This window comes from Nyctereutes procyonoides, unplaced genomic scaffold, assembly GCF_905146905.1.
Source record: "Nyctereutes procyonoides isolate TBG_1078 unplaced genomic scaffold, NYPRO_anot_genome, whole genome shotgun sequence".
Classification (NCBI taxonomy): Eukaryota; Metazoa; Chordata; class Mammalia; order Carnivora; family Canidae; genus Nyctereutes; species Nyctereutes procyonoides.
In genome coordinates, this window is record NW_026575047.1 from 19,930,111 (window position 1) to 19,953,288 (window position 23,178).

General features: G+C 41.3%; 1 long non-coding RNA gene across 3 annotated transcripts in view; it reads left to right on the top strand.

Annotated features, from left to right (window-relative positions):
• Positions 1-909: 909 nt before the first annotated feature.
• LOC129510456 (uncharacterized) overlaps positions 910-23,178 on the top strand; it is a 38,256-nt gene continuing 15,987 nt past the window's right edge. For 2 of the 3 annotated variants that reach the window (XR_008664601.1, XR_008664602.1), the window contains exons 1-3: positions 910-990; positions 4,317-4,385; positions 4,594-4,709. This is a non-coding gene — a long non-coding RNA (uncharacterized LOC129510456). The remainder of the gene's footprint in view (positions 991-4,316; positions 4,386-4,593; positions 4,710-23,178) is intronic. The other variant, XR_008664603.1, reaches the window with a different exon arrangement.

Genomic DNA, 23,178 nt, shown 5'->3' on the forward strand with positions numbered 1-23,178 from the left:
AAACTCAGAGAGGTTAAATGACTTGCCTAAGGTCTCTGAAATGGTATGGCATGAAATCTAGGTCTCAATGCCAATAAGCATTTCGAAATAACTCAGGTCAAAACACAAAGTAACCATTGCTGTCTGGGTAAGGTCAGGTGCTGAAAATTGTCAGGAACCAAAACTCGAAATCATGTGTACACCATCTTTGTTCCTCCTCCGTGCATTTGTAAATTCACTGCCTTTGGATGCACTATTACTGTGGGAGAAAAGAAGGGAAAGGATCTTTTAGAGGATCAAGTTTAAAGAAGCCTAACTTTGGAAAATCTCCAGATTTGGGTTTAGCAGTGTGCTTGGCTTAAAAAGAAAGGAAGAAAGGAGGAAAGAAGAAAAGGAGGGAGGGAGGAAGGGAAGGAGGAAAGCTGCAAGCCTAGGATTTAAATTTTCACCCTTCCTGATATTGGTGAGGACCAAAGGGAGACCCAGAAATACCAGGGGATTGGCAAGTCCTGCCCTACTTTCAATTCAGCCCCAAGCAGGAAGGCTTAGGTTTGTCACGAGAAAGCCTCTTGTTACACCCTAAGACCAGAACAAAACCCCTGGGAGGAGACTCTCATCTTGACAGCGTGATTTCCAAAGAAACCTTTTCAGTCTTATGACTGTGATGTCTCAAGTGTCACAATTGTGTAACCTGCTGATATTTAAAGTGATCCTGCAGTCCAACATATAGGATTAGGAAGACAATGTCACAATGTCCATTAGTTTGACTACAAAGGGAGAGGTGAGAGAACTCTCCTTGAAGAGCAAAATGAAGAAGAAGGAAATCTGGATTGGAATCCTAGACATGTGGGTTCTAGTCCTGACTCCGTCACTAGTTTGAAATTCCTGCAGTAACTTTTCCTGTGTACTTTCCTCTGCTTTCATGATGGAGCTGTGCCTAGATGACACAGAAGAGAACTGAGAACTTCCAGCTCCAAAGATCTCAGGGAACGTGTGGAAGCTTTCAAAGAGGTAGGCCACTGAAAGTAATCTAGAGCTGTCTGGTATATGATGATGACTCAGAAACCAATCCGAGGGCTGTTTTTATTGTTCTTCATTTCCAATTCCTTATTTGGGTTCTATGAAAAGAAAGAGAAAGAGAGAGGGGAAAAAAAACTATCAAAAGGTACTCAGAAAAAAGGAAAACAACAACAACAACAACAAAAAAAACCCAACAAATATCTTTTCAGCAAGTCAGATAACTAAGCTAGGCACTTTTAGTGTAGAAGTGTTCTTTTTTTGAGTGGCAGTGTCACACTGTAGAAAGAACACAGATGGGTTTTGAGTCCAGAAGACATGAGTAAAGGCTGTTACTGTTAAAAATGTTATCATCTTCATCATTAGGCTGTCACTGAAAAGATGAAGAGGCATCTTTTTTGAATCTTAATTTAGTTGTATAAAAAAGGAGATCAGGGGCACCTGGCTGGCTCAGTCAGTAAAGCATGCAACTCTTGGTCTCAGGGCTATGAATTCAAGCCCCACATTGGGTGTAGAGATTCCTTAAGAATAAAATCTGGCAGGGCAGCTGGCTGGCACAGTTGGTTAAGCGTCTGACTCTTGTTTTTGGCTCAGGTCATGATCTAAGGGTCGTGAGATCAAGCCCTGCGTTGGGCTTCTTATTCAGCACAATCTGCTTAAGATTCTCTCTCCCTCTCCCTTTGCCCCTCTTGCTCATTCTCTCTCTCTCTCTCAATCAAATAAATAAAAATAAATCTTTTTTAAAAATCTTAAAACAAAAAAGGAGACTAATTTAAACAACAGTAAAACTACCATTTATTGGGTGCTTTTGTGCCAGGCACTGAGCTGGGCTCTTTGTATCATGCCTCCAAATCCACCCACTTTATACTGTATAAATTAGGTATTGCTATCCCTAATTTATAGATACAGACATGGAGTCAAACCAAATCTAAGAGCAGAGCTGGGATTCAAATGCAATTTGGTAAAACTCTGAAGCTTATTCTCTTATCTACTCTCCCAAACTTCCTCAAAGGATAATAATATAGACCAAATAAGGGAATATTTTAAATATACTTTGCAAATGGCAATATACAAGTGTTCTCTGTAAGATTCGTTATCAATAAAACAATAATGGTAATAATGCAGCAGTAATGACAACAGTGATGGTGAGTTTTTACATGTTCACAATCAAAGTGAGTATCCAAATAGAAAGCTGTATAATCTTATTTGAATGTCTAATCAAAAGGGCCTAAATGATGGCTCCAAGCTAATCAGACCCTGGGAGCTTCCCTCATCTGTTTTCATTGTGTTTAAGTTTCTGGGCTCAGAAAAACAGTTTGCTTGAGCAGAAATGTTGATATCTGAGAAACAGTGCAGAGAAGATTTAGAACATAGTGAAACCTCTTTGTGCTATGCAGTTTTATCACTGAAAGTGCCATCTGGCCAAGCACACCAGAAAGTAACCACAGATTACCAGCTGGTAAATTTTACCTGTTAAAAAAACAAGCAAAAGACTCAATACTCTATCAGTGTAATAATTCAGGATTGCAATCTGAATATAATAGGTGACAAACTCTCCGGATGAGTCATCAAGGCCAACAAAGAATCCCTCTGGTCTTCTAAACAGAGCATGTTAACTTGAAATTGAATCTTCTGGTAGAGGGACAGTGCACAGCTCCTTTAAAAGAGGATGTGGGGAACCAGATGACTCAAGCAGGTGGCACAGTTGACCTAGGAGTCTCAGTCCCACTGAGCTATCAATGCCTGTCTGAGGAACTCGCCTCCCTACCTCCTAATTACTTCTTCAGCTCCCTGAGAGAGTGCTGGCACTTTTTAAACTCTTTAGAGACAGACATAGACTGTTAAATGTGAAAGGAACCTTAGGACTCATTTGGTCAAATGTTCTCATTTCATGGGCAAGAAAACAAAAGCCCCGAGAGGTAAAATCTGAAGGCCCCAGAGCGGCTCAGTGGCACACGCAGAACATGAACCTCCTACTCCCCATATGATGTTCTAGTATAAGATGTTGCCCCACCCCATCCTTCATCCTTCAGCATTCCCACACTGATTTTTGACATATATATACCCTGGCACATCACTCTTATATGCACTAAGGTCTTTGGGAAGATCAGAATTCCAGAGTTGTATTCTTAGGAATTAGATAGTACTTTCTAGGTGCACAATTCTAAGCCCTTTAAACATATGAATTCATGAATCCTTATAATAACCCTGGGACGTAGGCACTATTATTATCTCTATTTCACAGAGAGGTTAAATGACTTGCCCCAGGTCACACAGCTGGTCAGTGGTAGAGCCAGGATTTAAACCAGGTCAGCTACATCTAGGGTTCATGTTTTCATCTCCTATGGAGAAGTATAGAAATGGTTACTGGTTGCCTATAGACAAGAGACATGGAGGGCTATGGGGTCTAGAGAGGGAAGACTTTCTTTGTCTTGCAAACTCTCACAGACTACATTTTTGTCATGTGAATATATTACTTACTCAATAAACAAAAGTAGAACCTATTGTGGATGTCTTTTTTAAATAGTTCTAAAATAGGTAGTGGTGAAAGTTATACAGCATTGTGGTTGTACTTCACACCATTCAATTGTATGTTTAAAAATGGTTAAAATGGTAAATTTTAGTTCCAAAGGTTTTTTTTTTTTTGGCAATGACAGGGAATACTGAGATGATGTTTTCCAAGACTTTAAGCACATATTTGGGTCTGGAGCCTAAATAGCTCAACACTGAAATTCAGTAAACATGTATTGTGCACTATTATATATATGGCTCTGTGCAAGATATGTCAGGATAAAGCCATAGCCACTTTAAGAAATCTTTAAGTTTGGTCACCTCGGTGACTTAGTTGGTTAAGTGTCTGCCTTTGGCTCAGGTCATGAACCCAGGGTCCTGGGATCAAGTTCCCTGTTGGGGAGGGGATCCTGCTTCTCCCTTTCCCTCTGCACATGCTCTTTGTCTCTCAAATAAATATTTTTTTAAAAAATTAAATAAAAGAAGTCTAAGTTTCAAAGAACAAATGAAAGGTAGCTTGTGTGCTGAAAACACCAAATCAAAAGGAGGAGTTGCTCTTTGGTGAACCATGAGGCCAATGGTGCCAAAGAGGCACTTCTGTATGATTTTTATGAAGTTGCAAGGACATACTCTGCAATGCACCTAGCACAGCAACTGGCATATAGTACGAGTTTAATCAATACCAGCTATTATTACTATTATGTGACTCTTCTGAGATTTACTTTCCGCTTTTATAAAGTCAGATGCTTGGATTAGATAGCCTACAGACACCATAACGAGGAATGGAGGTGATCTCTCTGTTTTGTCAGCAGGTAAAGGCAAGGCCGGCTGCAATGACTGTTCTCACAGAAGAAGATAGCAGCCCTGGATGAGAATGGGTGAGCTCCATTTGAAGGACTCAGAGCAGTGTTGGAACTTCCTTGTCCCGCTCTTGGAACTGGTGGGCCAGTTGTTAAACATAGCCAGTATTAAAATTAAATGATCCAAACTTAAATGAAATAAACTATATTTAAAATGAAGTAACAAATACACAAAACTTACCATTTCCTAACTAGTTCGTTATATTTTATGATTATCTCCTTTTAGGGTTCTTTGCACCAACTGTTTGAGTGGTGGAAAGAGCACACAGAGGTGCACTACCACACATCTCTTCCCAGCTCCTCATTCAGGAATGTCGGATTTGTAGTTTGAAATCAGCCAAGGTAGGAGTATTTACACCATAGAAATCGGCAATACTACCAATCAGCCTTCAATTTGCCCCCCAACTGGTTGTTAAACATTTATCAGCCTGCCACTGGCCCAGACAAGCATGTGTGGTCTGGGTCTCTTGGAGGCCCCTCTTATTGCTCTCAAACAGAAGAGAGCAGAAATATCTTCTCATTGCATGTAATGCAGGGGCCCATGAAGAAACAGGCTATTAGACATGGTCCTCTCCTCTGTTTCCTTAAACAAAATAAAATAAATAATTCTGAGTGCTTGGCACACAGCCGAGGACCTCTCGTGTTCGATTCTTCATCCCGTTTGCAAGAGCTAATTACAGTGAGGGGGTGTGCACAGCAACAGTTCTTTGTGTTCTGAGTGAAATAATGGCTTAGTCACCCCTGAGAGTATGAAGGCTCTGTATTTCTCTTCACTGCAGTGAACACAAATCCCAATCTGACGGCATGTGACTTTTTCTTTTTCTAAATGAATCAGACTTTATGAATAGAAATTTAGCTTTCTTCTACCCTCTCTGGCCCTGCCATGTCAATTAGCATATTTTCTGTTTTTCTAGTTGAATCGATTCACCAATAGTTTTAGGAATCTGTTGGTTTGCATGTTCAGTTCTGAGACTATCAGAGGGAGATGGAATTCTTGCTTTGCAAACTCTCTGATTATGTAGCATGAATTTGATTATCTTTTTTGTGTAGAGAAAATGAAACCCACTGCTGAGAGAACTGAGCCCTGGGTTTGGGAACAGAATCCTTTCTCTTCAGGTTTCTGGAGCAAACTTAGATGAGCCAACCTGGCTGAGGCTTCAGTGCCCAATCTGCAGACCCAGGACACTGCAGGGAGGGTTTGAGCTGTGTACCAGGCCTTGACTGGACATAGTTTAGGGTCTAAGGAGTCCAGGCCTCAAGACCCTATACACTGACAGATGAGTGCTCCCCAAATCACAGGTAATTCAAAATAAAATTTCTAACAGTACAAAATCTGGGACATCTGGGTGGCTCAGTGGTTGAGCATCTGGCTTTGGCTCAGGGCGTAATCCCAGAGTCCTGGGATTAAGTCCCGCATCGAGCTCCCTGCATGGAGCCTGCTTCTCCCTCTGTCTATGTCTCTGCCTCCCTCTCTGTGTCTCTCATGAATAAATAGAATCTTAAAAAAAAAAATCAATGCAGAGGGCAGTGTTGAAGCTTGGATAAGTGCATGGACTCTGGAGCCAGGAAGCTTGGGTTTGAATTCTGGTGTTCTCATTTATCAGTTTTGTGTTCTGAGTGAAATAATGGGCAAGTATAATAACCTTGGGCAAGTCACTTAAAATCTGTGTCTTGGGCAGCCTGGGTGGCTCAGCGGTTTGGCACCACCTTTGGCCCAGGGCATGATCCTGGAGACCCAGGATCGAGTGCCACATCGGGCTCCCTGCATGGGGCCTGCTTCTCCCTCTGCCTGTGTCTCTGCCTCTCTCTCTCTGTGTCTCTTAGGAATAAATAAATAAAATCTTAAAAAAAAAATCTGTATCTTGATCTCCTCATCTGTAAAAAAAGAGATAAGTAATGCTACCTACCCTCCTAGGGTTGGTATGAGGATTAAATATATTAAAATTTGTAACATGGGGAGCACCTAGGTGGCTCAGTCAGCTGAGCATCTGCTTTTGGCTCATGATCTTGGGGTCCTAGGATCAAGCCCTGCATGGGGCTCCCTGTTCAGTGGGATGTCCGCTTCCTCCTCTCCTTCTGTTGTTCCTCCTACTTGTGCTCTGTGTGTGTGTATCAAATAAGTAAAAATAAGATCTTAAAAAAAATTTTTTTGTAACATGCTTAGAGAGGAGACTGGTACATAGTAGGTGCCATATAAATGTGAGCTATTATTTGAATGCTGACATGCTTTCTTGTCATTTTTTGGATTGAAAATTTGTGCATAGGTTAATTAAAGCTGAACTTTTATTCTTTTTCCTATATTTTTTTTCCTGGTACCCTAAACACAGGACTAGCTCTGAGATACCAGACAGGTGCAATGGAGCTCCAGAAGCCAAACATCAAATAATCCCTATGTAGTTTAAACTAGAATTCTAAGTACATTCTGGTGGTTAAGAGTCAGGGCATTTTGTTTTAGAGGGGATTTTTTTATTTATTTGAGAGAGAGATAGCCAGAGAGCAGAAGAGAGAGAGAACACAAGCAGAGGGGGAAGGGCAGAGAAAGAGGGAGAAGCAGACTCCCCGCTGAGCAGGGAGCCCAAAGCAGGACTTGATTCCAGGATCTGGGATTATGACCTGAGCTGAAGGCAGATGCTTAACCAATTGAGCCACCCAGGCACACCAAGAATCAGGGTTTTATTTTATTTTATTTTATTTTATTTTATTTTATTTATTTTTAAAAATTCCTTATTTATTTATTCACGAGAGACACAGGCAGAGGGAGAAGCAGGGTCCCTGCAGGAAGCCAGATGCAGGACTCAATCCCAGGACCCAGGGATCACGTCCTGGGCCAAAGGCAGATGCTCAACCACTGAGCCACCTCAGCATCCCAGAATCAGGATTTTAAAGTCAGACACATAGAGTTCCTTTGTTTGCTAGTTTGATTTTTCATTTTTTTTTATTTTTTTATTTTTATTTTTTTTATTTTTCATTTTTAAAGAACTGAAGACTTAGAGAAAAATAGCAAAAATAGTAGAGAGTTCACTACCCCTCACCCTGCTTTCTGTGATGCTATCTTTCATGCCTATAGTATAATTATTAAAGCTAGAAAGTTAACACATAGATACAAGCCTATTACTTAAACTATAAACCTTACTTGAATTTCATCAGTTTCCCACTAAACACAGGACCCAACCTGGGCTCTTACTTTGATCGCCCTTGGTAGCTGTGCCTTTTTAGTTTTCTCCAACCTGCAAGGGTCGCTCAGGTTTTGTATTTCTTTTCTGACCTTGACACTATTGATGAATACCAGCTAATTATTTTATAGAATGTCTCACAGTTTCAGTTCATCTGATGTTTACTCATGATTAGACTAATCACTAATCCTTTTGGCAGGAGTACTACACAAGTGAGATGTCCTTGGTGCAAGCTTGGAGCAGCTTGCTGATATATCTTATTGATGAGGATATTAACCTTGATTACTTGGTTAAGGTTTCTCCACTGTAAAGTTAACATACCTATTTTTCAGACTAGAAGGTATTATTAGTAACCTCAAAATAAAGGAAGATTTTTTTGACATGCCAGAGTCTGCAATAATGCTTTGCATTTGCATCCTGCTCTATGAAAGTTTTTGTACCTATTACCCAGCATCTCAATGTACTTGATTATTTCAAGTAAAAGAGAACTACTTTAAAATACAGTTTGAGTAGCAGCTCACATAAAAAATTATTTTGGTTACTTCTAGACAATGTTCATTCAAATAGGGTCTAAAAGTTTTATCAGGAGTAGTAGACCAATAGAACACTAGGACCAATAGAACCCCTAGCTCTCTTAAGTTGTAAACTTAAGATAACATGTATGAAGAAATTTATACTGTAAAGAACATAAGAGACAAGAAAAAATAACAGTGAGTCCCATACTTTAAGTGTGTGCCACATATATGCATTAAATGGTAATTCTCTGAGTGGTAAAAAAAAAAAAAAAGCCAATGAAAAATTTTGAAGATCCATTAGGAAGAAGAGTAATACTGTACGTGCAAAATTTCACAGCTAAATGTTGGGACATACAAGGCAGTATAATAGCTCTCTCCTTTATTTTTTATTGTTCTTTTTAAAAATATTTTTTTATTTATTCATGAGAGACACACAGAGAGAGAGAGAGAGAGGCAGAGACACAGGCAGAGGGAGAAGCAGGCTCCATGCAGGGAGCCCAACGTGGGACTCGATTCCGGGACTCCAGGATCACGCCCTGGGCCAAAGGCAGACACTAAACTGCTGAGCCACCCAGGGGTCCCCTAGCTCTCCCCTTTAATGCATAATCTAAGCCCATACCATCTTCACACATGGTATAATTCATTTTCAGAATTCAAGAATTGGTCTCCCAGCAGGCCACAGGATGCTAAAGTGGCATTGCTGCATCAAGACCACTCATAAGGAGGGTTGTGTTTTCTTTGTTTTGTTTTATTTGCTACCAATATAGTGTATTGGTGGCTTAAGTTAAAGAAACACATATTAATATTGGGATAAATAATGGAAGAATCCAATTATGACATTCTAAATTATTCTTCTCTGGGGATCCCTGGGTGGCTCAGCAGTTTCGCGCCTGCCTTTGGCCCAGGGCATGATCCTGGAGTCCTGGGATCGAGTCCCGTGTCGGGCTCCTGACGTGGAGCCTGCTTCTTCCTCTGCCTGTGTTTCTGCCTCTCTCTCTCTCTCTCTATGTCTATCATGAATAAATAAAAATAAAATCTTAAAAAATAAATAAATTATTCTTCTCTAATGAAGACTTAAGGAGAAAAAGAAGATAAATGTGGGATCATAGTAGCTGACCTTTGGATATTTGCAATGATGTTAGGCACTGTCCTCAGTACTTTGCATGTGCTAATTAATCTAATTTTATAACAATCTTATGAGATATTTAATAGTATTATCACCTCCAGATGGGGAAAACAGACGGGGAAACCAGCACAAAGAGACTAAATGACTTGACCAACATCACACAGCTAGTAAGGGTAGAGCTGGGATTTGAACCGGTGCATGTGGCTCCAGAATACTGAAGTTCTTGAATGTTTGAATACATTGCACTTCGACTGGCTACTAACCCTGCAATTCATACACTTTTCTTCCCTTAAGTATACTATGAACCTAATATATATATTTTAAATATTCTATATATAAAGTGTTTAATATATCACAAATCTAATAATACATATTTTCTACCTCTTAAATATACTAAAAATCACTATTTCTGGCATTTGCTTTTTTTCTCTTTTTATTCCTTTCAATATCATTACATCTTTATTCAGTCTAAACCACACAAATTAGTCCTAGGTCATATATCCACTCCTGGATTGTTTTCTGATTGACTCATGGGTTGGGAAGTTCCAGGGAGACAAGGATCAAGTCTTGGATGTCTAGCCAATTTCCCACAGAGCCTTAAGACAGAATTAATCTTTTTTTTTTTTTTAAGATTTTATTTATGGGGTGCCTGGGTGGCTCAGTTGGTTAAGCATCTCTCTTCAGCTGGGGTCATGATCCCAGGAGTTCCACATCAGGCTCCCTGCTCTAAAATAAATAAAGAAAATCTTTGAAAAAAAGAATTGATTTAGGAAGAGAGAGAAAGCATGTGAGAGTCAAGGGGGGAGGAGGGCAGAGGAAGAGGGAAAGGGAGAGAAGAATCTGGAGCAGATTCAGGGCTGAGCACAAAGTCCCAGGCAGGGCTCCATCTCCCCCTGATCCTGGGAGATCAGGACCTGAGCAGAATCAAGAGTCAGAGGCTTAACTAACAAAGCCATCCAGGTGCCCCAAGACAGAATTAATCTTAAGGGTTAATAGTTATGGCCACTTAATTTGTGTCTGGCAACATTCTAAGTATTTCATACTCATTATTGCCCTCATTCTTCAGAACAGCCTCTGAGGCTCACACTGTTATCATCCTCATTTCACAGATGAAGAAACGGGAATTAAGTGACTATTCCTAGCCAACCAGCAAGCATAGCAGGAGGAAAGGCAGGATTTCCACCAAAGTCCGTCCAATCCCAGAGCTGCTCGTTCAACTGCTAGAATATACTATACCCTGTAGGTGCTAAGTATATAGCAGGCAAGCAGTCAATGCTTGTTGATGGTCAGTTGATTGATGGCTCATTCATTTGTTTATTCTCCTATTCTTAGTGAGGGAGGGAAGATGAAGAATCAGGAAGATAGTGAAAAGAGAGTTAATAAATAGAATTACCCAGGAAAGGGGATTCCTGGGTGGCTCAGCCATTTAGCGCCTGTCCTTGGCCCAGGCGTGATCCTGGAGTCCCCAGATTGAGTCCTGCATTGGGCTCCCTGCATGGAGCCTGCTTCTCCCTCTGCCTGTGTCTTGACCTCTCTCTCTCTCTCTCTCTCTCTCTCTCTCTCATGAATAAATAAAATTTTTTTTTAAAATTGGCCAGGAAAATAACTGAGCTGAGGGCTGGGGGCCAGGTAGAGACTGATGCCAGGAAGGGTGAGGAAAAAACAGAAAAGGACATGTCAGAGAGAACCAAGACGGTGACAGCCTTGCTGCTGTCGTGCATGGAAGTCACATTGGCATCACCCAGGTCTGTGCTGCTCCAGCCACCTGATGTCCAGCCACCTGATGAGACCAGGGACTACTCACCTCCCTAACCTCCAACAACCTTATATTTTGCTAAGTCTTAGAGTGTAAGTTTTGTTCATTCATCTATGAGGTGGCAGTCTATGTTCTAGGCCCTGAGGATACCTAGCAAACAAAATGAACAAAAATTCCTGCCTTCATGAAGCTTACACTTTAACCAAGGGGATATAAACAATAAACATGATAAATAAGTAAATTATATACTTTTAGGTGGCAAGTAGTTTTGTTTAAAAAAAAAAACAGTAAATATAAATGAGAGCAGGAGGGCTGTAGGCTGGAATGTGAGTGGTGGTCAGAATAAGCCTCACCTATAGGGTGGCATTTGAACAAATATTTAAAGGCATTGGGGTTAAAAGAGAGATGGCAATAAGAATGGTAAGATTCAGGGCGCCTGGGTGGTTCAGTGGTTGAGCCTTTGGCTCAGGTCATGGTCCTGGGGTCCTGGGATGGAGTTCCACATCGGCCTCCCAGGAGGGAGCCTGCTTCTCCCTCTACCTATGTCCCTGCCTCTCTCTGGGTCTCTCATGAATAAATAAATAAAATATTTTTAAAAATAATGGTAAGATTCATATTCCTGGGTTCTAGAAATTAAGAATAAATGTTTTATAATAAAATTACTACTAAGAGGTTGAGTACTTTTTTTGAGGTTGATGATTTTTATAGAGGAAAAGTTACTTGTAGTTTTTTCTTTCTGAAGAGGTCTGAGAGATGACAAAACATCTGTAACTCAAGTTTTATCTCAATTATGTAAAAATACAATTTCCATCCCTAAGTGGCAGTAGCGTATTTTTGAGCCTTCGGTGGTTTTGTTTGTTCACACACATATTATTTATGAGTTTGTGTCTTAAGTGGTTTGTTCTCGGATCACATAACTGTAATCCACAAGATGATAATGAGGATCACCATGAAAGAGCAAAGACTATCTTTATGTTCATGAATCAAATGAAGTATAAAACTGGTAAATACCTTTTCAATAATACCTTGAAGACTTGTTTTGATTTTTTTTGGGGGGTGGACTGGACAGAGGGACAGGGAGAGAGAGAATCTTAAGCAGGCTTCACGTGGGACTTGATCTCAGGACCTTGAGATCATGACCTGAGCTGAAATCTAGAGTCAGATGCTTGACCCACTGAGCCACCCAGGCCACCCTAATTTTTTTTTAAGTAGACTCTATGCCCAACATGGGGCTTGAACTCATCACCCAAGATCAAGAATTGCATGCTCTACCTGCTAAGGCAGACAGGTGCCCCGACTTGTTTTGAATACTAAATACATAAAGAAGCACTGCTAAAACAACTTCTTAGACAAGGAACATATAAAACTGAGTATGTTGCTCAATTCCTATTCTGATATAGTAACTGCTTAAGTTCCTACCATGTGTCCACATCGTTTACTATTTTATGTGTATAATTTCACTTAGCCACTCATTCAATAAATATTACGGAGCAGTCACTTGTGCCAGGCATGGTTCTAGACTCTGGGAACGGAGCAAGGAACAAGACAGACAAAATCCTTAAACTTATGGAAATGGATATATAGTAGGTCAGGTAGAAATAAGTGTTATAAAGAGAAAACAAACCAGGCTAAAGGGGAGTGGAGAGTGTTTTTGGATAGGGGATATTAATTCATTATAGAGTGATCAGAGATGGTCTCTCTAACAGGATGACAGTTGGTTTTCTGGGTGAAACCATTTCTAGACAGAGGGTATAGCAGAAAGTAAGAACATGTTTTCTTTGACTCGATAACTATTGTTTTATAGGAAACTGAAGTCTCAAGGATGTTACTTTTATATATGTGGTCATGTCACATAAGTACCAAGGGAAAAAACTAAAACATGACTCCAGGTCTGTTGGCCTCAAAATTCCATGCCTTAGTCTCCCAAAATACCATTTGATTTACTCATCCTAACCAAAGAGTTACTCTTTAAAAGATTGGCAGAGCATAGGACTACCAGGAATTAATTGGTGCTGCTGTTAGTTCTATAATTTACTTTAGCCTTAGGCAAATTACAGACACTTGCTCTTCTCCAGAGCCTGTAAAATGGGGTTCAGGTAATTAACAACTCAGAACAACTGTTATAAGAACTAATTAGCTAGTGCTTACAAAATGCTTTGAACCCATAGCAATCAGTGTCTTCACTCTGGCGTCACACTTTCCTCCCCATTGAACCCTAGGTGCCTCCATCCCTGTCTCTCCCAGCTCCCATATCTGGTCCTTTTTAGATTTCCCTTTGCTGGCAAAACTAATCACCTAGCTGCTAAAACCAGAAGTCCAGGAGTCATCCCTAATTTCTTTTCCTTCACTGCATACATTCCCAAATCGGGTTCATTCTGCCTCCAGAATGCATCTTATACACACCCACATCGTTACAGCTTCAATACCACCAGTCTGTTTCAATCCACCATTCCCTCTCGCCTAGAAGATTGCAATAATTGGCTAATTGACCTCCTCCTTTACCATCTTGTTCCTCTCCGGTGCATTTCCCACACAAAAGCCAAGAGCAATGTCTGAAAACAGGAATCAAGACATATCATTTCCCTATTTAAAACCTCCTAGGGGGATTGCCTACGGCAGACAGGGTAAACTATAACCCCCAATCACAGCTAGGGTGACCAACATATCGTCTCTTGCCCAAGCCTTTCCTGATTTAAACATGTGAAGTCCCACATCCCAGGAAACTCCTCCATTCTGGGCAAAAAAAGGGACAACTGCTTACCTTCTCCATGGCCTGTATGGCCTCACTCACATTTAGGGCTCCTGCCTCATGACGTCATCTCTTGCCACTGTCCCCTCAATCACTACCCCCTTTGCACAATGGCCTTTGTCTGCTTATGGATGTCCTAACCCCTTCCATTCTCAGGCCTTGATGGTTGTACCTGCCTTTCCCTTGGCCTGAAATGCTCTTGCCATGGCTGCATTTTTCTCATCACTTAAGACTCAGCCAGAAAGGCCTTCCCTGATGCAAGTTAACTCAATGGTTCCTATCTACTATTCTCTTAGAGCATTCTTCTACTTCCTTCCTAGCACTTACCATTAGTCTTGATTCATTTTCCATTTAGCCATTTATTGTGTTTCCTACCATTAGAACATCAGAGGGCAAGGACCTTGTTTGAGTGTTGTGTGTGGTATCCCCCAGCACACAGCTCATAGCCAGTGCTCTGAAAATATTTACTGAACCAAAATTTTAAGTCTTGAGCCTCGCCTCTACCAAACAACAGGTGGACCTATGGCCCTGTAGGGACAGAGATTAAGATCTTACAAACACCAGAACATCTGGTTGACCCAGCTCCTTCCCAACCCCCAACCCTGCCAGTGACTAAGGCCTGACCTCAAAAGGACTCAAATTTTGATTTCTTCAAGGCCTAGAGAGGTTAAAGGACTTGCCCGAAGTTACACACTCAGTTTACATTTAACATAGGCAGGGTTAAAACTAATATTTCCTGATTCCCTACCAACTGAATTCTAATTTCTAAGAATCTTAGCACAGGAATAAAACTCCAGACCCTATTTGCTTTAGCCCTTCCAATCAGACTCTGTCATCACCTCTATTTAAAAGACATCTGGAGCCAGGGAAATAAATGACTTTTCCAAGGTCACATTACTCTTGAAAAGGATTTTATTCTTAGACCACTCTCTCTCTAGTTTTTATTATTTATTTAAAGATTTCATTTTTAAGTGATCTCTACACCTAACTGTGGTGTCTAAATAAAATATCTCTCAGGGCGCCTGGGTGGCTTAGTTAAGCATCCAACTCTTGATTTCCTGCTCAGGTCATGACCCCAAGGTTGGGAGATTGAGCCCCTGGGCAATGAGACTGCTTAAGATTCTCTGCAGCCCTTCACTCTGCCCCTCCCCCTCCTCTAAATACATACATACATAAGGTGTCCCATCGATCGGATGGGGGCACCCAAATGTGGGGCAATGATCTGGTGGGAGCCCGTGGTATGGGAGGTGAAAGAACTCACCTGAGACAGAAGAAAGGAGATAGAAGTTTAACGAATATATCACAAGGGAGTAGTGGGCAGGACAGCAGAGGAGAGGCTGTCTGCCATGAGACAGTAGGTAGGGGCGAGATTTAAAGGGGGGATGTAAGGAGGTCTGATGATGTATGGAAGTCTCCCTTTTCTGGTAACTGTGCCTGGTTGTAAGTAGCCCATTGGTTAGTTAAAGCCTACGGATATATAATCCTTTCTACATTCCATTACTCAAGCCTATTTGCCTAAAAGTGGCCTCTACACTAATGTGGGGCTTGAACTTATAACCCTGAGATCAAGAGTCACACATTCTACTGACTGAGCCAGCCAGGTGCCCCTTTGTCTCTATAGTGTTTAATCTTTTTTATTCTGGTCTTTGTACAACTATGCAATCGAGTATCTTTTCTATATTAAACAGGTTAGCAAATGGTATTTAAAAAATGAGAAAAAAAATTGGATGCAGGGATACATCAGGAGTGACAAATTATTTAAATAGATGCGATACTTCTGTTCCTGATTCATTAATTCATCCAACAAATATTTGAGCTCCTGCTACATGCCTTGAATTGTTCTGGACGTTGAGAACAAAGCATAAGACAAAGAGTCTCTGCCCCCCCCTAGATTTTACAATCTAGTATGGGAGGCAGATTATAACAAGTGAAAAGTGTAGTTTTATGCGTTCGGTGCATTTGGGTAATGTGAGTCCTGTGAAGAAACATAAAGCAGAATAAGGAGCGAGTGACAGGCGGGGAACATGGTTGTGTTAAAGAAGATGTTCAGGGAAAGACACTCCAGTAAGACGTCATTTGAGCAGTGATCAGAATTAAGGGCAGGGACAAGAGGAAGAATGTTCTAGGCCAGGGGGAACAGAAATGCAATGGCCCTGAGGCAGTGTAGGGCGTGGCACATTCAAGAGAATGCCCAGGGGCCCTGTGCTCGGAGCGGAGAGAGCTGGAAAGAGGAAGGCAAGGTCACACAGGTTGCTGGGCCCAGCTCCTGGTGGAAACTGCTCTTCAAAACGCCTCCTTTTTAAACGGACGGACGTGTCTTTATCAAGCTAATATTTACAGAGCCAGGCCTTGGGGAGAGGGTTGTGTTAAAGCCACTGTGTATGCGTGTTTCAATATGTTAACAAGTGCCACAGGATTTGCTTTTTCTTCCCCTAACTGCTTCTTGCTGTTAGAATGTTAATCTGGCTAAATCCATTCAGCTTCAGACGTTTGGAAATCAGTCACCTAGTGCTTGAGGCCGGAACAGGAGACCCACTTACACATCTCAAGCAAAGCAGGTGAGGGGAGGGCACTCCCTCGGATCCAGATCGGTGCAGAAACCAAAGCGATTGTTCAGCCAAAGTTTCAGGTTGGTTTCTAAAAATAAGGATCTGACTCATCCTTTCCTCAAGCGGAGAAAGCTTTATTCCTTTTCCCTCCGCAGCTCCTGGTTGGTTAGCTCATTTCTTAGCAGCTGCGTGGGCAGGTTGTCATAGGTGGTGTGGCAGGGAGGGAGAAAAGCGAACTGGCTCTGAAGTCAGATCTAAGTCAAATCCTCCCTCGCCGAGACAGAGAGAGAGAGAGAGAGAGAGATTGAGATTGAGAGAGAGAGAGAGTTTTAACCAATTTACTTCTTTGAGTTTCAGTTTCCTCCTGTAAGAGGGGGGCATTAACACTGGATTTGTTTTTCTGCTGCTGCGTAACAAATGAGCACACATCTAGAGGATTGGAACAACACCCATTTATTACCTCACAGCTGCTGTGCAGGTCAGTAGTCCCAGATGGTGTAACTGAGTCAGAGCCTCCCAGGCTGGAATCCGGTATCTCGGCTGTGCTCTCACCGAGAGCTCAGGCCCCCTTCTACGTGCATTCCTGTTCTTGGCAGAACTCAGTTCCTTGCAGGTAGTTGTCAGACTGAGGTCCCTGTTTCCTTGCTGGCTGTCAGCCCGGGGGTCCCCCTCAGCTCTCTCAGACTGCCCACAGATTTCTCTTCCCGTGGCCCTTCCATCTTCAAACCAGGGCCTACGCATCAGGTCTTTCTCACATCTGGGGTGTCTGGGACTTCTGCTCTCAACCGTTTAAGGGATCTCTGTTTTTCAGAGCTCGTGTATTTAGGTCAGGCCCACCCAAATAATCTCCATTTCTTTTTTTTTTTTTAATTTTTATTTATTTATCATAGTCACACACACAGAGAGAGAGAGAGAGAGAGAGAGAGAGAGAGACATAGGCAGAGGGAGAAGCAGGCTCCATGCACCAGGAGCCCGACGTGGGATTCGATCCCGGGTCTCCAGGATCGCGCCCTGGGCCAAAGGCAGGCGCCAAACTGCTGCGCCACCCAGGGATCCCATAATCTCCATTTCTTAAGGTCACCTGTGCCATATAACATGCTATCATCCACCAGAGTGAAAGCGCATCACATTCACAGGTGCCAGGGATCAGGGCAAGACACCTTTGAGGGTCATCTTAAAATCTTTGCCTACAACAAATGCCTTCCTCAGAAAACTTCCTTGCGAATGAGGGATAATGTATATGTGTAAAATAGTAGACAATTAACCTTGCCACTGTTACACATAAGGACCCCTTTGGAGGAAGGTACAGTATAGGTAAGTTTCTCAGCTGAGTGAATCAAGTATAAGACAAAACTATACTGTCTATGGTACATATTATTATCTTTCTCATATTTATAAATGTTAAAATACTACTTTGAACATAATAAGTGTCTTTATCAAGCTAATATTTACAGAGCCAGGCCTTGGGGAGAGGGTTGTGTTCAAAGCAACTGTGTATGCGTGTTTCAATATGTTAACAAGTGCCACGGGATTTGCTTTTTCTTCCCCTAACTGCTTCTTGCGGTACTTTGAACATAATAAGTGATCTCTGTTTTTTTAGAGAAAGAGAACATGCTCTTGCTAGCAGGGGGATAAAGTGGTAAGGGGCAGAAGGAGAGAATCTTTTTTTTTTTTTTTTAAGATTTTTAATTTATTTACTCATGAGAGACACCTCCCCCCGCCACCACACACACACCCAGAGACACAGGCTCCATGCTGGGAGCCTGACATAGGACTCGATCCTGGGCCTCCAGGGTCAGGCCCTGGGCTAAAGGTGGCGCTAAACCGCTGAGCCACCCTGGCTACCCGAGAGAGAATCTTAAGCAGACTCCCTGCTCGGGGAAGAGCCTGACCCAGGACGCAGGGCTCAATCTCACAACCTGAGATCATGACCGGAGCTAAAATCAAGAGTTGAACGCTTAATCGACCGAGCCACCCGGGTGCTGCAAGTGATCTCTGTTTTAATTGGAGCATTGATTTGATGACTTGATTTGGAAATTCTATTTGATCTAATTTAACAAAGAGAGATTGAGTTTCTCCTTTTTCTTCTGAGTGCATTACATCTCTCTGCTTTATCAACTCATTTTGGCAAAGCTGTTACCCTTCCTCTTCCTTCTCGTGTACTTTGTGGTGAGTTTATCACCATAGGACCGTAAGCTCAGGCTTTTATAGTATAGATACCAGCTGAATTCTGGGAGTTGGCTGAAGTCACTTTAAAATAGGGAAGGAGGGGATCCCTGGGTGGCGCAGCGGTTTGGCGCCTGCCTTTGGCCCAGGGCACGGATCGAGTCCCACGTGGGGCTCCCGGTGCATGGAGCCCGCTTCTCCCTCTGCCTGTCTCTGCCTCTCTCTCGCTCTCTCTGAATGAATAAATAATAAATCTTTAAAAATAAATAAAATAAAATAGGGAAGGAATGGCCTCTGCACATCACATCCACAATGAACTCATTTCAGCTATGACTATTTTGGTTGACTATATTAAAGACAACCAAGGCATGGTTTTCACACTGATGACATCACATAGTTTTCACACCATGACATCATAAGGCACAAGGCAGCATCTTTTATAAAGAGCGTAAGTCCTAGAGCCACACTACTAGGGTTCAAATCCTGTCTCTGACATTTGCTTTCTATGTGGCCTTGGGCAAGTTACTTAATCTCTCTGTGCTTAGTTTTCTCATCTGTAAAACATCATTTACTTCATAGGGTTGTGGTGAAGATTGAATTAAATATTTATAAAGTGCTCACAACAGGGCCTGGTGCGGAGAAGTACTTACTATATGAAGTGTTTGTTAAGCAAATAAATTTGAGCCATCTCCACTTTCATCAGAGCTACTGAGAAGTAGCAAAAGTGAGTCACTTAAAGGCTTCTTTCTTCTTCCCCGGCCTAACCTCCTCTCTTATAAGACTGGCATGGATTTTTCAAATTGTGTTTTATTTATTTACTTACCGAATTAGCAAAGTTTGCATATCCTACAAAACTTAAAAGAATGCAAAAAAGAGAAACAGTAAAAAGTTTTTCTTCTATCCTAGGTATCTGCACACTGAGCTCCCTGAAGCAGAGCTAGGCTCTCATGTATCTTCCTGAGATAGTCTATACATAAACTCCAGTATAAATGCTTCTATGATAATATGTCATCAGACATTTTTCAGATATGTTTTTAACACAGATGATAATACTGTATTCTGTTCAGAACCTTGCCATTCAGCAGTGTCTCGTGGAGATCCTTCCATATTAGCACATAAGGAGCTGCCTCATTCTTTTGATGACAGTAGAGTATTCCACTGGAAGGGTACACCATATTGATTCAACCAGTCTTCTGTTGAACCAGTCCTCTGTTGAGTCCTCTGATGAACATTTCATTTTCAAACTTTTCTGTTATAAATAATACTGTGATTAATACCTTTGTACATATGTCATTCTGCACATCTTTAAGGATATCTGAAGGATAAATTTCTAGAGGTGGAATTGCTTGGCTAAAGAGTATGTGCAAAAAAAGCATATGCAGTGTTGACATCTATTGCCAAGTTGTCTTCCATGGCAGTTGGACCAATTTAAATTCCTTTCTACAGTATATGAGTGCCTGTTTTCCCAATCCTTTCACCAAAAGAATGTGTTATTCTAAAGTTTTTATTTTTCTTAATTTTTAAAAATTTTTAATTTTTTAAATTTATTCATGAGGACACAGAGAAAGGCAGAGGGAGAAGCTGGCTCCCTGCAGGGAGCGCAATGGGGGACTCAGTCCCAGGACCCAGGGATCACGACCTGAGCCAAAGGCAGACACTCAACCACTGAACCACCCAGGCATCCCTAAAGTATTTATCTTTGCTATGGACTTTAAGCTTAGCTTTGATACTCTGGTATCAATATGGTCATTCACATTTACTAGCAAATATAGCAGCATTTAGGGATGTTCTTATTTATAGTCATGGTAGTGCAGATAAATGGACCTCTAGAAACCAGGATTCTTTAAATTAAAGGCTAAATCTGGCTTCTGTCCCATTCTCTGTGGTAACAGACTAGCTGTCAGTGCAATATTGCAAGGAATTTTTGAGGACATTCAGCTAAGAATGAAAATATCTGTTCTGGTTGCCTAGTGTGGATCCCCTAAGGTTCATGTGGGATTGGGACATGTAAATGGTAGAACATCTGCTATTTTTGATAATGGACTTCAGGCCCTCTCCTTCCAAAGATGGCTCTCAACAGATACAACAGAGCTCTTTGTGTTCAGAAGCTAGAGCAATGACAATACCAAATTGCTTGAGTATCACCTATCAACAGTGTGCAGAGTCAATCTGGAAAATGCTGACGTCAGTGAATCTCTATCTGCATTCAACAATATGACACCTCTAGGACTAACTCTTTCCTGCTGAGAAGCAGCATGTGTCTCTGCCCAGGAGGGGCCATTGGCTGCAAATATAGTTAGCTAGTGAAAGACGTTTTCTTCCTTGGAATATTACTCAAAGCTACTCAATCCTGGTAATATTATACTGTACAATATTCATGTGATAATTAACAGTATGCAATACTATAAAGGTGATTTTATGTACCAAAATATGAGCAATTTTGTTAATTTGGGGACATAATTAGGGGGAAGGAAAACAACAAACCTAGATGAAACCACCTTTTTGGGGATCTCTGGGTGGCCCAGCGGTTTGCTGCCTGCCTTTGGCCCAGGGCGCGATCCTGGAGTCCCGGGATTGAGTCCCGCATCAGGCTCCTGGCATGGAGCCTGCTTCTCCCTCTGCCTGTATCTCTGCCTCGCTCTCTCTCTCTCTCTCTCTCTCTCTGTCTATCGTGAATAAATAAATAAAATCTTTAAAAAAATATTTTTTTAAGTAATAAGATTTGAATTAAAGATCTTACATATTAGAATTATGTACAGCCATAGTTTAGATCTTTTTGTACCTCAGCCTTGTCTGATAAGGACTTAGCAGTTTTTGGAAAATTTGTCTTTGAACTGAGATTCATATATTTGTTTTGAATCTCAGTCCAAGTTGGTTGGAAGTTTGCTAGAACTAGGTCTGAAAGTTTTTTCTTTCTTTTCCTTTATTTTCCAGTAGAAATGGGTTGATATTAATAAGGAGATTCCAATAAAGAAGAAAGTTGGGAACCACTGATCTAGAACTTTCTGATAATATAATGGGCCTCTTCGTGAGGTAATAGTAGTGAAATCTAAAAGATTGATGGGCATGTATTTAAGGTAGAAAGCCATTGGGACCTGCTTAACATCTGGTGATGAGCAACTGCATTGGCTCAGGGGAGGTTTTGGGTGGCTATTGTTGCAGACACATTTATAACAATTGACCTCTCAATCTGACCCTACCATCCAGGGTAAGCTTTGAGTGGAGGATTCAGATAAGCCATTGTGGGGCTATTCAATCTATTTGAAAGGGTCTGTGCAACAGTTAAGTACTTCCTGTGAGGCTCTGTGTATTCTGGGAGGTTATTCTGACAACACTTCCTTTTGAACACAGTTATAGTGTGTTGTGGTGGAAGTAGCTACTACTCTGAAAGCAGACAGACTTTACCTTCCTATAGAAAAGGATCACTGGGATGTTGGCTTTGTCTGTTTTGCTGCTAACAAAGGTGGATCCTTGGAAGAAAGAGCAGATATCCTTGTAGCATCAAACTTGAAAGTCACTAGTGGTTGGATGGGAAGATTTCGATTTTATGGTTTCTCTTGAGATTGTAGTTTTAAATGATGATAGCTATTATGAATTGTGATCAATCTATATAAAAGGACTACCCTGGACTCTTTCAAAAAAGCAGTCTAAACAAGGGACCCCAATGGTCCTCATGCAACATTGGTTCATTTTAACCAGTGCATCTATTTAATCAACATAAAAATCTCACATCCTGCTTTAAGATTATTTGAAATTTTGAGATAAATTATGCATTATCATTAAAAGTATATAAAGTCAATAATAATGTTAGAATATGGTATTAACAGCTACATGCCACCATTCCCTACTCGTACACTGCCCTCTGCTTGACCCACATGAGTCAGAGAAAAAAAATACTCTCTGAATTTAGGAGCATTATTAACCAACCATAGAAACCACCCTGTATAGCTGTTAATCCTAAGTCTCACCAAATTGCTGACTCCTTATGTTGGCATGCTCTTATGACATAATGCTTTTCAAGGATATTTTGAAAATGGATTTCCTTTATCTCTGGTCTTTTGTGCAAACAAAATTTCAACTTGGCCTAGTTGTGTGTCACAGAGGACTCCTAAATCCCAAACTAATCCAGTGGTTCCAGCTTTTGGTGTTTCAGACATTCTCTGAAACAATTAGAGAATTCTTGGAAAAAACTTCTGTTTTCAGATAATGTTACTCAAAATGAAAATAGCCTTTCACCTGTTTCTAAAATTGGAAAAGCTATTCAGATTTTAACTTGAAAATGCAAAGAAACTCAGTTGAGAAATGTATGTCTCAACCAGACTAATAATTTATTTGCTTTTCAAGCTACCACAGAACGACAGATGGAACATTGCCCATCATGAGGAAAGAACACATCCAATCCATCTCTGAAATCCTTTTTTTTATTTTTTATTTTATTTTATATTTTATTTTTTTTTATTTATGATAGTCACACACAGAGAGAGAGAGAGAGAGGCAGAGACACAGGCAGAGGGAGAAGCAGGCTCCATGCACCGGGAGCCTGACATGGGATTCGATCCCAGGTCTCCAGGATCGCGCCCTGGGCCAAAGGCAGGCGCCAAACCACTGCGCCACCCAGGGATCCCCTTTTTTTATTTTTTAAGATCATGAGAGAGCACCCACAAGTTGGGGGGGCGGCAGGTAGAAGGAGAGGGAGGAAGAATCTTGAGCAGGCTCCGCTCCATGCCTGGAGTGAAGCCTGACATGGGCCTCTGTCTCATGACCCTGAGGTCATGAC